At 40.6% G+C, this 15,532-nt stretch overlaps 1 protein-coding gene across 12 annotated transcripts in view; it reads left to right on the top strand.

Moving 5' to 3' along the window:
- Positions 1 to 15,532, top strand: part of LOC122677200 (phosphodiesterase 4D interacting protein) — a 236,882-nt gene that overhangs the window by 15,519 nt on the left and 205,831 nt on the right. The window lies entirely within an intron of this gene.

The raw sequence follows: 15,532 nt of genomic DNA, 5'->3' as shown, positions 1-15,532 counted from the left end.
GTAATAATGTGAGCCAAACATTTATAAGAAATCTCTTTCTAATACCAAGAGTGTGATTACCAAGGATTATCAGGGGCCCTCTTGGAGATTGCCTACCACAGTCTGCATCTGTTACCTGAACTCCTGGAAATTTAGAGGAACAACAAGGTATATACCTTCCCTTTCTTCCTTCTGGAATGAGACTGTTACAAATGAAGCACAAAAACATCAAGGAGAAGTGTCGCCAGAGCTGAGGCTAAAGACTATGCCAAGCTACGTATGTCATGTTAAAGATTTTTGACTTTATCCTCAGAACAAGAAAAACCTCAGACTTGGCTCACTCAGTCAGCTGTCCCAGCACCCCTGGAAGATACTGCTGGCAGTGACTGGCTCTGTCTCTGCCTTCCCTAGAAGAAAACCAGACACAGAGTCTGGCCCTAGGTGAAGGGACTGTTGAGAACCTGACAAAGAGTTCACTTCTCCAGGCTAAGTTTCAGAGCGAGGCAAGCACATGCCTGGTGCCTACAGAAAGCCTAGAAGGAAACATCAATTTTGAAGCAGGTCAGGTGTAATATCACACACAGGGGAATGTTGGTGACTGTGAATGCCTGGACCGTTTATGTCCCAGCTAATGGCCCACAGGGTATTAATACATTGTAAGGCTGATTCTGTAAGATAGGTTCTGCCAGCAGGGGGCACCTGTAGGTGATTTGCACTGTTCTTCCATCAGGTCTGGTACTCGTAGGTGAGCAGCTCTTGCCAAAGGAGTTGCTGAATCACTAAGTTGTGTCTGAGCCTTTGTAATAGAATGGAATGCAGAACGCCGGTCTTCCGTGTCCTTCACTATCTTCCAGAGTTTGATGAAGTGTCCTAAGCAGCTGGAATTCACTATAGCCTTTATGAGGATGTCACATGGCTACTTCGATTTCCAGAGCCAACAGCACTTCATGTGACAGGAAGTCAAGGTGAGGCAGGTTTGGCTTTTGAGTTGAGTGGACAGGTACCTCAAACTGAGACCTGGGGCTCAGGGTTTTCTAAAAGCATAGTTTCTTGAAAATTCCATTCTGGTTACATTAGCAGCAACTCATGAGGCAAACTGTTTGGTTTTTTTTTCCCCTCTTCCAACATCTCCCTTTCTCATCTGTTCTACCATTTCCCTGATGCCCTATAAAACCCAGAAACGTTCTGTTGAGCCTTGAAACTATTTGGCAAGGTGGTTGCAAGAGCTGGCCTTGGCTCATATAATTGCTTTTGCCTTGTGGTGTCTTAGAGGTCCCACCTGATGTCTGGCAGTTCATTAATGCACAAAGAGATACTGCCAACAGGGTCAGCAGAACACAGCACTAGAGAATATAAGTTTAGCTGTTGTCACACCATCTGGGATGAACCACAGGGAAGCAAGTGAAGTACTCACTCCCAGGATCATGCAAATGAGGGAGTTGATCCTGTCTTTATTTAAGATTTTGACATCTTATTCATTATGGATTTTTTGTGATAATTTTATTTTTTAAAATATTGTCCTTAAATATTGCATTTGTCCTGATTGCTGAGCTCTGGTCATCTGCTAAAATTTGCACCACAGGTGAGTACCCCTCCCCTCACCTTAAGTCCAGCCCTGAACAGCTTCACAGTTTTATTTATTTATTTATTTTTTACCTTCACAGTTTAAAATCAAAAGCTTGAACCAGTTAATTAGTCCATCAGCACCAGGACCTTCTGGCCTTGATATTTCCCTTCCCCTAAGTCTTGAGAATACAATAAAGCCAACAAATAGAGGATACAATAATTATTTTCTTTGTATCACAACTTTTGATTTAGAGTCAGCTAGCAATTTAGGTCACTGGTTCATTTGCAGCTAGAAGGACTTTGTGTGATCTTTGCTTCCTTAGCGGCTCAGATAGTAAAGAATATGCCTGCAACATAGGAGACCCAGGTTCAGTCCCTGGGTTGGGAAGATCCTCTGGTGAAAAGAATGGCTGCCTACTCCGGTATTCTTGCCTGGAGAATTCCATGGACAGGAGTGTGCTACAGTTCATGGGGTCACAAAGACTCGGACACAACTGAGTGACTAACACACAGTATTTCTATACCTATTGGTATATCATAGACCTAGCCTAAAAAATGGGAAATACTTTTGTTATTTAAAGATTATTTTCATTGAAAGGAATAATAGCGGTTAGTATTGAGTGTGCTTCTTGTTTTACTAAACTGATATGGTCTAGAATGCAATTAACTTTTAAAAAAATGTTGTATTGGAGTATAGCCATTTAACAAACAATGTTGTGATAGTTTCAGGTGCAGAGCAAAGGGACTCAGCTATACATATATGCGTATCCATTCCCCCTCAAACTCCCCTCCCATCCAGGCTGCCACATAACATTAAGCAGAGTTCCATGTGTTGTACCGTAGGTCCTTGTTGGTCCTCCATTTTAAACATAGCAGTGTGTGCGTGTCCATTCCAAACTCCCAAACTATCTCTTTCCCTAGTCCTCACACCCCCAACCATAAGTTCCTTCTGTACGTCTGTGCATCTGTTTCTGTTTTGTAAGTAAGTTCATTTGTATTATTTCTTTTTAGAGTCCACATATGAGGGATATCATACAATGTTTCTTCTTCTCTCCGACATACTTCACTCAGTATGACACTGTCTAGGTCCATTTGTGTTGCAGAAAATGGTTTTATTTCATTCATTCCAATGACTGAATAATATTCCACTGTATATATGTACCACATCTTCTTTATCCATTCCTCTGTCAATGGACATTTAGGTTGCTTCTCGGTTATTGTAAACAATGCTGCAATGAACATTGGGGTGCATGGATCCTTTCAGATCATGCTTTTCTCTGGATATATGCACAGGAATGGGATTGCAGGGTCATATGGTAGCTCTATTTTTAGTTTTTTAAGAAACCAGCATACTCTTCTCCATAGTGGCCATACCAATTTACATTCCCACCAACAGTGTAGGAGGGTTCCCTTCTCTCCACACTCTCTCCAGCATTTATTATTTGTGAATTTTTTGGATGATAGCCATTTGGCAGGTGTGATATATCATTGTAGTTTTGATTTACTTTTCTCTAATAATTAGTGGTGTTGGGCATCTTTTCACGTGCCTAGTGGCCATCTGTATGTCTTCTTTGGAGAAATGTCTATTTTGATCTTCTGCCCATTTTTTGATTGGGTTGTTTGTTTTGAGGCTGTTAAGTGTCATGAGCTGTTTGTAAATTGTGGAGACTAATCCCTTGTTGGTCACATCATTTGCAAATGTTTTCTCCCAGTCTGTGGGTTGTCTTTTCATTTTTTTTTTTTTTTATTAGTTGGAGGCTAATTACTTCACGACATTTCAGTTTATTGTTTCCTTTGCTGTGCAAAAGCTTATGGGTTTAAGTGGGTCCCATTTGTTTAGTTTTGCTTTTATTTCCTAGAATGGGATTAACTTTTACAGCCACTGTACTCATTTGAACTTTGTAAGGAGGAAGGACTGTGGAGCTATGCTCATTTTTTGTCTAGGATTGCCAGATGTTTGATGTTGAGCTCCACAGCTCAGTATGTTGGCTTCTTATATGCTAAGATGAAAATTAAAACAAAAGTGCATACACAAATGAGGGATTTTTCTCATTCAAATTTTTTTCTTGATTGTGTGAGGCTTTCTGAGGCTTTATCTCAATATTTCTGACCATTGCCAGCTGGAAGAAAGGACAGACAGCTGGTCTAAACTGCTAAAAAATTGACTTACTATGGTTCTAAGTGTAGAAGAGGGAATTTGTCTTTGTTGTATATTTTGCCTTTGTCCTGGGAGTGATGTTTTGATGAGTCCTCTTGGTTGTGCAAATTTGAACCAAATAGCTATCAGGGAGAGCTCCTGATTTTAATTAAATAACTCAAGGCAAATATGTCAATCAGAATTCTGTTTAATAGTGACGAAAGTTGACCTGGGAGAGGTGGAATATTCTTTTACATAATATCAGCAATAATAAGTTTAGTTATTCTTAGGATATACATGACTTCCCAGGTGGCTCAGTGGCAAAAGAATCCGCCTGCCAAGCAGGAGACACAGGTTCAATGCCTGTGTCAAGAAGATCCCCTGGAAATGGAAATGGAAACCCACTCCAGTATTCTTGCCTGGGAAATCCCATGGACAGAGGGGCCTGGTGGGCTACAGTCCATGGGGTCACAGAGGTGGAACAGGACTGAGCAACTAAACAGCAGCAACAAGAGATACACACTGAAATATTTAGGGGTGAAGAGTCTGCATTTTTCATATGTCTCATCAGTAACTATGTTGCAGGGGGAGAGAGAGAAACAAATGTGGTAAAATGTTAACAATTGGTGACTCCAGTGAAGGATTTGTATCACTTCACTGTACTGTTTTTGCAACTTTGCCTTATGTTTAAACTTTTAAAAATTTTTCTCAAAATGAAAAGTTTTAAAAACTGATTCATGTTGTAGGTAAATATTTATACACATATATGAAAATGTATATATACATATATATGACACATAACAGGGCTTCCTTGGTGGTTCAGACACTAAAGAATCTGTCCCCTGGGAAGGAAATGGCTACCCACTCCAGTATTCTTGCTTGGAGAATTCCATGGATAGAGGAGCCTGGCAGGCTATAGGGTTGAAAAGAGTTGGACATGACTGAAATGCCACATGTTTAAAATTTTTTTAAATTTTCTCAAAATAGAAAGTTTTAAAAGCTGATTAATATTGTAGATAAATATGTATACACATATATGAAAATATCCATGTGTGTGTGTGAAACATAACATATATGTTTGTTATATATGTTATGGGATTGTTAGTGTCTGCCAGAATTTTAAAGCCAGAGAAATCCACCTTGGTCAGTTGGGGGACAGGCTAGCAGATGGCATGATACAAGAAACAAAGACAGGAACCATAGCTGTTTGGCTGCCTTGTCCTTAGCAATATGCTTTCTAATTCAGAATCCAATCTGAGCTCTAAACCAGAATCATCACTGCCTTCAGTTATAACCTCCATGGATTTTTTAAGCAGCCTAGGTTGCCTGATACATGCTCCTTGGCCTTGGACTGGAGTCACTTGTCCCATCCTGGTAAATACTCAGGTTTTAGTGATGGTGCAGTTGTCATGAATGCCTTGAAAACTATTTGTTTAATTTATTCCTGTATTGTTTCTGGTTCCAGAAATTTATTAACTCTCACATCAGTCCCTTCCATTTTTAACGCCCAATATCTACGTTCAAAGCAAAGCAAAGTATCCAGTTAATTCGTACAAGTCTTTCTTCAGTGTTCCAACCCCCCTTTTCCTAGAAATTTATGTACCACATATCTTGCATAATTCCCCCCCCCTCCAACATTGGATACACATAAATAGTGGGTGTTGAAAGGGTAAGGGGGATTGTATAATTAAATTACCACCAGCTGTCTGAAGGCTTGGTCATACTTTCTTTCCTTGAGGTTTTTGTTACAGCTGACAGACAAGGCTAACTAGTGAAGTGTGAATAAACACACACACACACACACACACACACCCATGGAGTCCTCAAGACAAGGGAAGAAGGTTTGAGATAAAGGGAGGAATATAAGACAGAGGAAATAACCACTTTAGCCCTAGAACTCCAACCAGGAAGTAAGGGAATCGGGCCTTTCAACTTCCTTGCCAGTGTCTTGGTCTCATATGATGAATCAGAGAGCTGAGAAGTGGAAAATGTGGGTCACTGGCCTAGCCCTAGAGACCAGTTTGGAGTAAGAACTGAAACTAAAATTCACAACTTCTGTACAGGGTTGGAATCCTGCCTGGTATGCAAACATTAATAAAAGAATAGCTATGATTTATTGAATGCTTAAAATGTGCTGCACAATGAATTATACACTTTTCATGTGTTATTTCATTTTGTTCTCACCATTACCCTACTAGGTAGTCATATTATCATTAACCTTAGTCTACAAATGAGGAAATTAAAGCACACAGTTTAAGTAACTTGTCAACATCACAAAGCTGGAAATTGATGGGGCTGATCAGAACCCAAGTCTGCCTTAGCCAGTGATGTCAGCACCACTGCACAGCTCTTCCAAATGCGTGGGACCCTAGGCAGTCATTCTTGAGCTTCTGTTATGGCTCAGCTGGTAAAGAATCCGCCTGCAATGTGGGAGACCTGGGTTCGATCCCTGAGTTGGGAAGATCCCCTGGAAAAGGGAAAGGCTACCCATTCCAGTATTCTGGCCTGGAGAATTCCATGGACTGTGTGGCCCATGGGGTCACAAAGAGTCAGACACAACTGAGCGACTTTCACTTTCACTAGGCAGTCATTCAGAGGAGACTGGGGACGTTTCTCCTTCTACCAGTCAAACTTTAGACTTTTTAAGTAAAAGTACTGCCTTTTGTAATCCTAGTATATGACAAAGCTTTTGATTACTAGCATCCTTCAGGACCCTACTCAGGCACTACCTTTTTCATGAAACTTTCTCTAATCAGATTTAATTAATCAGTCACCCATTTGTGTTCCTCTTTGTCCCTTTATCATAGCACTTACACAATTTGATTTATATTGTGATATGATGAGTGCCTGCCTCACTTTCCACACTAGATTTTTTAAATTAATTTTTATTGGACTATAGTTACTTTACAATGTTGTGCTGGTTTATACTGTAAGCAAAGTGCATGGGCTATGTGTGTGTACATATATCCCCTCCCTTTTAGGCTTCCTTCCTATTCAGGTCACCACAGTGCATTTAGTAGAGTTCCCTGTACTTTACATTATGTTTGCATTAGTAATCTATTTTATACATATGATCAATAATGTGTATGTGTCAACCCGTCTCCCAGTTCCTCCCACCACCACCCCCCGCTTCCCCCCTTGCTTTCTATACATTTGTTCTCTACATCTGTGTCTCTATTTTTGCTTTGCAAGTAGGGTCATCTATAACAATGGCCCAGTGGGTAAAGAATCTGCCTCTAATGCAGGAGATAAGGGTTTGATCTCTGGGTTGGGAAGATCCCTTGGAGTAGGAAATGGCAACTCACTCCAGTATTCTTGCCTGGAAAAGTCCATGAACAGAGGAGCCTGGTGGGTTATAGTCCATGAGGTGGCAAAGAGTCAGACATGACTGAGCACACATACCATTTTTCTAAATTCCACATATATGCATTAATATATGATATTTGTTTTTCTCTTTCTGACTTACTTCACTCTATATGACACTGTTTAGGTTCATCCACATCTCTACAAATAACCCAGTTAGTTCTTTTTTATGGTTGAGTGATATTCCATTGTATAGATGTATCACATCTTCTTTATCCATTCATCTGTTGACGGACTTTTAGGTTGCTTCCATGTCGTGGTTATTGTAAATAGTGCTACTATGAACATTGGGATGCACATGTCTTTTTTCCTGGGAATATGCCCAGTAGTCCTACACTAGATTTTAAACATGAAGTACAAAGCCTAGCACATGCTTTTGTAGGCATTGAACTAATGTTGAACTGCATGAACTAAGGCAACCAAATTGTCCCTGAGTTTTATTAACTAAATACATTTATTTGGTGTCATGAGCTTAGCTGCCTTTGAACTCCCACTTTTTCATTTAGGAAATGAAATATTTTTATTTATTTATTTTTTTTTTGGAAATGAAATTTTTTAAAAAGCCCCTTCCCCATCACAAATTATTTCTACTTATCTCAAGGGGTGTCTCCCAATCTCTCATAAACTGCTCCTAGTTCTGCTCTCTGTTTCTCTGAGGCACAGCTGCCACTTCGCTTCCTATGTATGGTCCTGGATCACACATCACCTCCAGCCTCTGCCCCATTCCCGCTACTGGAGGGCACATCCCTCAATTCATGTACTCATAACCTTTTCTCTGCAGGTTACTTGCATGGCCCAGGGAACCAGGCACATCCATCCAAGTCTCAATTCTGCCAATTAGCTTCCCCTGTTGCACTAATAATACAGATAACAGATTTGCATTTATGAACTCTGTTGGACAGTTTTCACCACATAAAGTGGATCCAATTTTATTATACCTGGGAACCTGTTTCTCTTACTGGCCCATCATTCAAGTTTCTTTAAGGCTTCATTTCCTCGCTTATAAAAGAGTGTTGCTTTACTGGAATGTTCTCTTAATACTGCTTGGTTTCTTTTCCTTGCACTTGTCACCATCTGGTATGTTGTAGTTATTTCTTTGTTTATTGTCTGCCTATCCCAGTAGACTGTAAACTCCATGAAAACAGGGTCTTTGCTGGTTATTTTTTTTAACTTCTCTGTCTCTAATATGTATTAATATAATAATTTTGCCTAACACATAACAGTCCTCAGTAAGTATTTTTGAATGAATGAATGAGATAATGTATCAGAATTACTGTGTACATTTTAAGGCATTCTTGCAGTTGTCTATTTCTGCATAATGATGTACTTCAAAACAGTGGCTCAACACTATTTTATTATATCTTGTCATTTTGTGGGTCAGGAATTTGGACAGGTCTCAGGTGAGCATGTCTGCGTCATGTGGGATTCACTGGGTTTCTCAGTAGTATTCAGCTGAAGGCTGCTCTGGAGTTACCAAAGCAACTACCTCACATCTGGCGTAGAATCCACATGAGACCTAGTGCCTGCATGCAGACTGCTGGGTAATATTTCACAAGAAGTCTCAGGGCCTGTCCTCAGTGTCTCTCCAGAAAAGTAATCACACTTCTTTCATGGCAACTCAGAATATCAAGGGCTTCCCATGTGGCGCTAGGGGTAAGGAACCCACCTGCCAATGCAGGAGATGTAAGAAAGCAAGATTTGATCCCTGGATTGGGAAGATCCCCTGGAGAAGGAAACGGCAACCCACTCCAGTATTCTTGCCTGGAGTATCCCGTGGACTGAGGGACCTAGTGGTCCACAGGGTTGAAAAGAGTCGGACACGACTGAAGTGAGTTAGCAGCAGCAGCAGCACAGTTACACCCCACTTATAGGGACCAAATATGGTACCACTGTCTAATGCTACTTAGGAAACTACTCCAAAACTTATGGCTCAACAAAAAACACTTCACTATATCTCAGGGTTTTGCGTGTGTGCATGTTGAGTCACTTTGATTATGTCCAGCTCTGTGACTCTATGGACCATAGCCCTCCAGGCTCCTCTGTCCATGAGATTCTCCAGGCAAGAATACTGGAGTGGGTTGCCTTTTCCTACTCCAGGGGATCTTCCTGACCTAGGGATCGAACCCTCTGTCTTATGTCTTTTGCACTGGCAGTTGAGTTCTTTACCACTAGTGCCACCAGGGAAGCCCCACCTCATGCTTTTAGGGATCATTAATTCTAGCATGACTCAGCAGGGTAAATCTGTTCTGTATAACCACAGCTGGAGTTGCTCGATTATGTCCAACTGGTGGCTGAACTGATCTGGAAGGTTCCAGACTGCTTTGCTCACATGCCAGACAGCTTGATGGGAACTTCTAGATGGTGGCTCAACTAGGCCCCTCTCTCTGTCTCTTTATGTAGTCTCAGGCCTTCTCCACATGGTTTCTCTACCATGGGAGTTTCTTATCTGGCAGCTCAGGGCTTCAGAAGTAAGTGTCTTCAAGAGTCTAGTATGAAGCTGCAAGGCTTTTTTTGAATTAGCCCCAGAAGGCCTACAACATCTTTTATATTATATTCTATAGTCAGTTAGGTCTAAGATTTAAAAAAAAAAAAAGCAAGAGGAATTAGATTCCATCTCTCAGTGGAAGAAGAAGGAAAGAATTTGTGGTTGTCTTTGTCACAGACACTCTGTCCTTGCCTGCAGAATGATTCCTGCCTGAGAAGGACAGTTTTTAAAAATTAATTTTATTGGAGTATAGTTGCTTTGGAGAAGGAAACAGCAACCCACTCCAGTATTCTTGCCTGGAGAATCCCAGGGACAGAGGAGCCTGGTGGGCTGCCATCTATGGGGTTGCACAGAGTCGGACAAGACTGAAGCGACTTAGCAGCAGCAGCAGCATAGTTGCTTTATAACTATAGTTGTGTTAGTTTCTACTGTACAGCAAGATGAATCAGCCATACATACACATATATCCCCTCCCTTCTGGACATTTTAAATCCAAGGTTAGAGAGGTGGACATGGAGCTGTGAGGGACAAAGGACACTTCTATTCACTAACTACTTTTTTTTTTTAGTTCTACCACTTTATTGCTACCAAGCCATCTCCCTCCACCCTCATGTACACATGCTCAGTCATGTAACCCCATGGACTGCAGCCCGCCAGGCTCCTCTGTCCATGGACTTTTCCAGGCAAGAATACTGGAGTGGGTTGCCATTTCCTTCTCCATATTCACTAACTATTGACTCAGCTGAGTCAACTGCAGTGGTCAGTGAAGTGACAGGTGTGGCAGATGTATTGTTCTCCTATCTAATATCTAAGTCTCAGTGAATGTTAGGGATCAAAATTAGTGCACATGGTGAGTGGTTAAGCATGATGCTTTGGAGCTAGTTTCAAATCTTAGCTTTAAATACTGAGACAATATTTACCTCCCTGTGTCCTACATTACTTACTTACAAAACAAATAACTAGAGCTTACCTCATTATATTATTGTGAGGATGAAAGGAGTCAGTACACATTATACTTTTAGAAGAGAATATGGCAAAAATATATTAGACATGGTTATTTTATTGCTTTATAGTTCATGAAGCAATCCATCAAGGTGGAGAGACAGAAGGGAAAGGAAATAGAAAAACTAAATAAATAGAAGGTAAATGCACATTGGAGTATTTGGAACTGATTATGATGACAGGCTCAGTGGGTAAAGAATCCACCTGCAGTGCAGAACCCACAGGAACTTGGGTTAGATCCCTGGGTTGGGAAGATCCCCTGAAGTAGGAAATGGCAACCCAATCCAGTATTCCTGCCTGGAAAATTCCATGGACAGAGTAGCCTGGTAGGTTACAGTCCATGGGGTCACAAAGAGTTGGACGCAGCTGAGTACACACACATGAAGACAGACACTTTCCTATTTTTTGTCCCTTATCATCCATTCAAATATTTCCTGAAGCACCATCAATTGACCAGTTCAAAGGCAGTACATTCAGGAAAGAATAATATAACTGGTTTAATTTGTCAACATTATCTATCCAGATTGAGTTCTAATCTAGAAAATTGAGAGAGATATGCAGGGAGGAAGATGTGTGACTTTCTACCATAATGATCCATGGAATCTATAGTCTTCTCTCTGCCTGTCTTATAATGAATTAAAAAATAAAATGAAATTCTTAAAAAAAGCTCTGTCAGGATAGGCCATGTTATTCTGCAGTAATAAATAACCCCTAGAATGTCCTTGGAGATCTGGTGGTTAAGAATCTTCCTTGCAATACAGGGGATGCAGGTTCCATTCTTCATCAGGGAACTAAATCCCACATCCTGGGGAGCAAATAAGCCCATGCTGCATCTACAGGAGCCCATGCAACACTAGGGAGCCCACGTGCTGCAGCTAAGACCTGGTGCAACCAAATAAATAAATAATTGATTTTAAAAAATCTCAAAATCTCAGTAACTTAATACAACAAAAGTGTATTTCTTGCTCATTCCACATGTTCAGTTTGGGCCAGCAGGAACACTGGACATCAGAGTCATTCAGAGACCCCAGCTGATAAAAGTTTCATCTTGATGAGTATTGTTCTCCAAAGATCAGTACAACAGTGGAAATTGACAGTAACTGGTAGACTGTATTCTTGTTTCAAAATACTCACCCCTTCTTCACTCTGTGGGCAGAGTGCAATTTCCTGCATCATGACTCTGGACTTGGCCATGTGACTTACACTGGAGATTGAAATATGGCAGAAGGGACAATGTATTTGTTCTGAGCAGAGACTTTAACAGACATCACAGTCTCTGCCAGTTCTCTTACACTCCTGTATGCTACCATTAGAAGAATATTCCCCAGGTAGCCACTGCTTCTTCAGTAGGCATCCTGGAATGAGAGCTACATGGAGCAGAGTTGAATCCATGCCTAACCAACCCATACCTGAACCACAGATCCTTGAGTGAAATTGGATGTTTGTTGTACAGTGCTGAGATTTGGGAGCTCTTTGTTAAGCAGCATTGTTTCAGCAAAAAGATGACTAATACAATGATCAACACAGAAGGATTTCATGACTAGCTACTACAGATAATGGTTTGCAAGTAAGCATATGAAATAGGAACTTGTTAGTATTCTAAGAAATATAAGGTAAAATGAGATGATATTAGTTATATACTATATAAATACAGATAGATATCTAAAAGGTCTTATAACTATTAAGTTATTACTTGAAAGTGAAAGTTGCTCAGTCAAATCCAACTCTTTGCGACCCCACGGACTATACAATCCATGGACTTCTCCAGGCCAGAATACTGGAGTAGGTAGTCTTTCTCTTCTCCAGGGGATCTTCCCAACCCAGGGGTTGAACACAGGTCTCGACCACAGGTCTCCTGCATTGCAGGTAGATTCTTTACTAGCTGAGCCACAAGGGAAGCCCAATAATACTGGAGTGGGTAGCCTATCCCTTCTCTAGCAGATCTTCCCAACCCAGGAATTGAATCAGGATCTCCTGCGTTGCAGGTAGATTCTTTAACAACTGAGCTATCAGGGAAGCCCGTAGTTATTACTTATCTATTGGATAAGGAAAAAAATTAAAATGATAAATCCTAGTACTCTTTAAACTGTACAATATGATAAAATTAGAAGGTCCTTTTACTATACAATTCCTTTACCTTAAAAAGTTATACTAGGGAAATAATTCAAAAGAATAAAATAATGAAGTAGGAAAAGTTCATTAAAGCATTGTTAATAAGAGTCTAATATTAGAAATAACATAACTATGCAGTAATAGAATATTATTAAGTAAACTAGTTATATTGATATTATATAATCATTAGAATAATAAATGTGAATATTCTGTAACAATATGGACAAGTATCTACTAAATGAAAAAAGGGGGGACATAAATATAGCTAAGCTGTACATAACTGTAACTATACAAATGGTTATGTAATATTGAGTATATGGATAATAATTGTAGGAAATATGGAGAAATTTAAACAGTTGTGCTGAAGGAGTGGATATATGGTTGAATATTTTCTTTTAAAATTTAAGACAATACTCATGAATGATTCATGTTGTAGTATGACAGAAATCAATGCAACATTGTAAAGCAATTATCATTCAATTAAAAATAAAAATGAATAAAATAAAGTGAGAGGAAAAAATAAAATACAAAAATAAAATAAAAAGTTAGTTCTTTTAACAGTAAATTTAATTTTAAAAACAAAAAAATTTCTTTTTTCAACAATGTACTCTTGTATGTTTAGGAGAGAGTCAACATTTGCATTAGATGACATATTTTTAAAAGATTGGAAAGAAGTTAAACAAACTTTTAACAATGATTATCTCTTGGTATTATAGGTGATTTAATTTCTATATACTTTTCTGTATTTTTAAATTCTTTTACAATGAATGTGTTATGACCTTTGTAAAAATTATTTTTAAAATGACTGAGCATATATATACCTATGACTGATTCATGTTGACATATGGCAGAAATCAACATAATATTGTAAAGCAATTATCCTCCAATTGTGCTGTGTTTAGTCACTCAGTTGTGTCCGACTCTTTGTGACCCCATAGACTGTAGCCCGCCAGGCTCCTCTGTCCATGGGGATTCTCCAGGCAAGAATACTGCCCTCCTCCAGAGGATCTTCCCAACCCAGGGATTGGACCCAGGTCTCCCCCATTGCAGGCAGGTTCTTTACCACCTGAGCCACTGGGGAAGCCCATCCTCTAATTAAAAATAAATAAATTAAAAAAAATAAAAAATTTAAAATGACTGAGCGTATTTTCTAGCCTTGTTTCTGTGACACCCACAGTTTATCTAGTTAATGCTATAATTTCTTGAACAGAGCACATGTCTGGCTGTAGACACAGTTCCTCTCCAAACTCAGTAGCCCATAATTTGATTTGAGACAAAACTAAATAGAGCACCAACTTTGGTATGGAAGATGGAACTCTAGCTCTCCCTGCCCACATTTTTTTCTTTCTTTCTTCTTTGCCTTCAGAAGCAGCAGGAGATTCTTTTTGAGAGAGGTGACCTGTGAGCCTTGTCTCAGGTCAAGCTGGACCTTAAAACATTTCCTGGAAACATTCTGAGAGCAGGAGCAGCATGGTCTTAGGTATAAGCTATGTTGAGGTTGGTGGGCGGGTCTTTCAGATATTTCTTCTGAACTCTCAGATGTTACTCTGTCCTCCCAACCCTTAGTCTGTACTGATAATTAGGAGAATTAACTGATGAGGTGGGAGGAGGAATGATGGTTTGCCCCAAGAACACAGGCTCCCCAGAGTCTCCCCAATACGCAGTCTCACCAATACCCATGCTTCCTGAGTTAAACTCTTAGGATACCTGAGAGGATTAATTTGTTCTAGAGAAGGCTTGTTGGGTCTTTTCTTCAGCGGACACGTCTCAGGGGCCACACCATATAGAAGACAGCCTCTATCAGAGCCTTAACAGAGACCTTGAGCCTCTTTGGCCTCAAATTTATCATCTGTGAAATGAATATAACTAAGTCAACCTTGCCACATGTGGGCACTATAAAGCTTTCTGCAAATTAAAAAAAGGTCAGTGGTAATGCTAATAACAGTGATTATGTCGCTTAATAAAAAGGTTTTATTTTAGAGCTAAAAAGGAGCTTCGGGGCTGTAAGCACTTTAATTATAGCATGTCTGATATGTCGAAACTCTGTTACATAAATAGATGATACAGGGTCTCAGGCAGCGGGATCTCCAAAGAGCCTTTTCCCATGATTTTAGAACAGCTAGAGGGAAGATTTGGGTTCTGATGGCCACTGTCTTGGGCTTCCCTGGTGGCTCAGACGGCAAGGAATTCGCCTGCAATGCGGGAGACCTGGGTTCGATCCGTGGGTTGGGAAGATCCCCTGGAGGAGGGCATGGCAACCCAGTCCAGTATTCTTGCCTGGAGAATCCCATGGACAGAGGAGCCTGGCAGGCTGCAGTCCATGGGGTCGCAAAAAGTCAGACACATTTGAGTGACTAAGCACGCATGAACGGCCTCTGCCTTGAAGCTTTTCCGGGAAGTTCAGGGACCCACTGCCCTCTTGAAGCTAAGAGCCCAGTAGCCTTTGTGCTTGGGAAATTGAAACCCAGGGAGATAGAATACCATAAAATCAAGATGTCTGAGATGGAGGCAGCTAATGAGGCTGTAAGGTTTTGTAAGAAGGCCTCCTTTCCCGAGGAAAGTTTCTGGTCCCCACATTAATGGTGACACCGACATATCAGATCTCTGGGAAAAGAGCATCATGTCCTATAACCCTGTCAGGGCTGCATTTGCATTCAGATTGCACCTAAAACGTTCCTAGACTCCAGCTCTGGCTGGGGGGTTACCTGTGGGTGGGATGATGCAGGCACCCAAGGGGACTTCCTCTCCAGAGTTTCCCATCAGTTGGTTGTTTTTTTCCAGAGCCCCTCGGTGGTTCAGGGGAGGGACAAAGGGCTTGGTGCGGAGTCCTCTAAGCCCTCTGCTCCTCTGCCAGCATCATCCAGGCAGGGAAGACGGAAGGGTGTGTT

Source organism: Cervus elaphus, chromosome 20 (genome assembly GCF_910594005.1).
Source record: "Cervus elaphus chromosome 20, mCerEla1.1, whole genome shotgun sequence".
NCBI classification, from domain to species: Eukaryota; Metazoa; Chordata; class Mammalia; order Artiodactyla; family Cervidae; genus Cervus; species Cervus elaphus.
The sequence above is the reverse complement of the archived record's forward strand: the minus strand, read 5'-3'. Positions and strand labels throughout refer to the sequence as shown.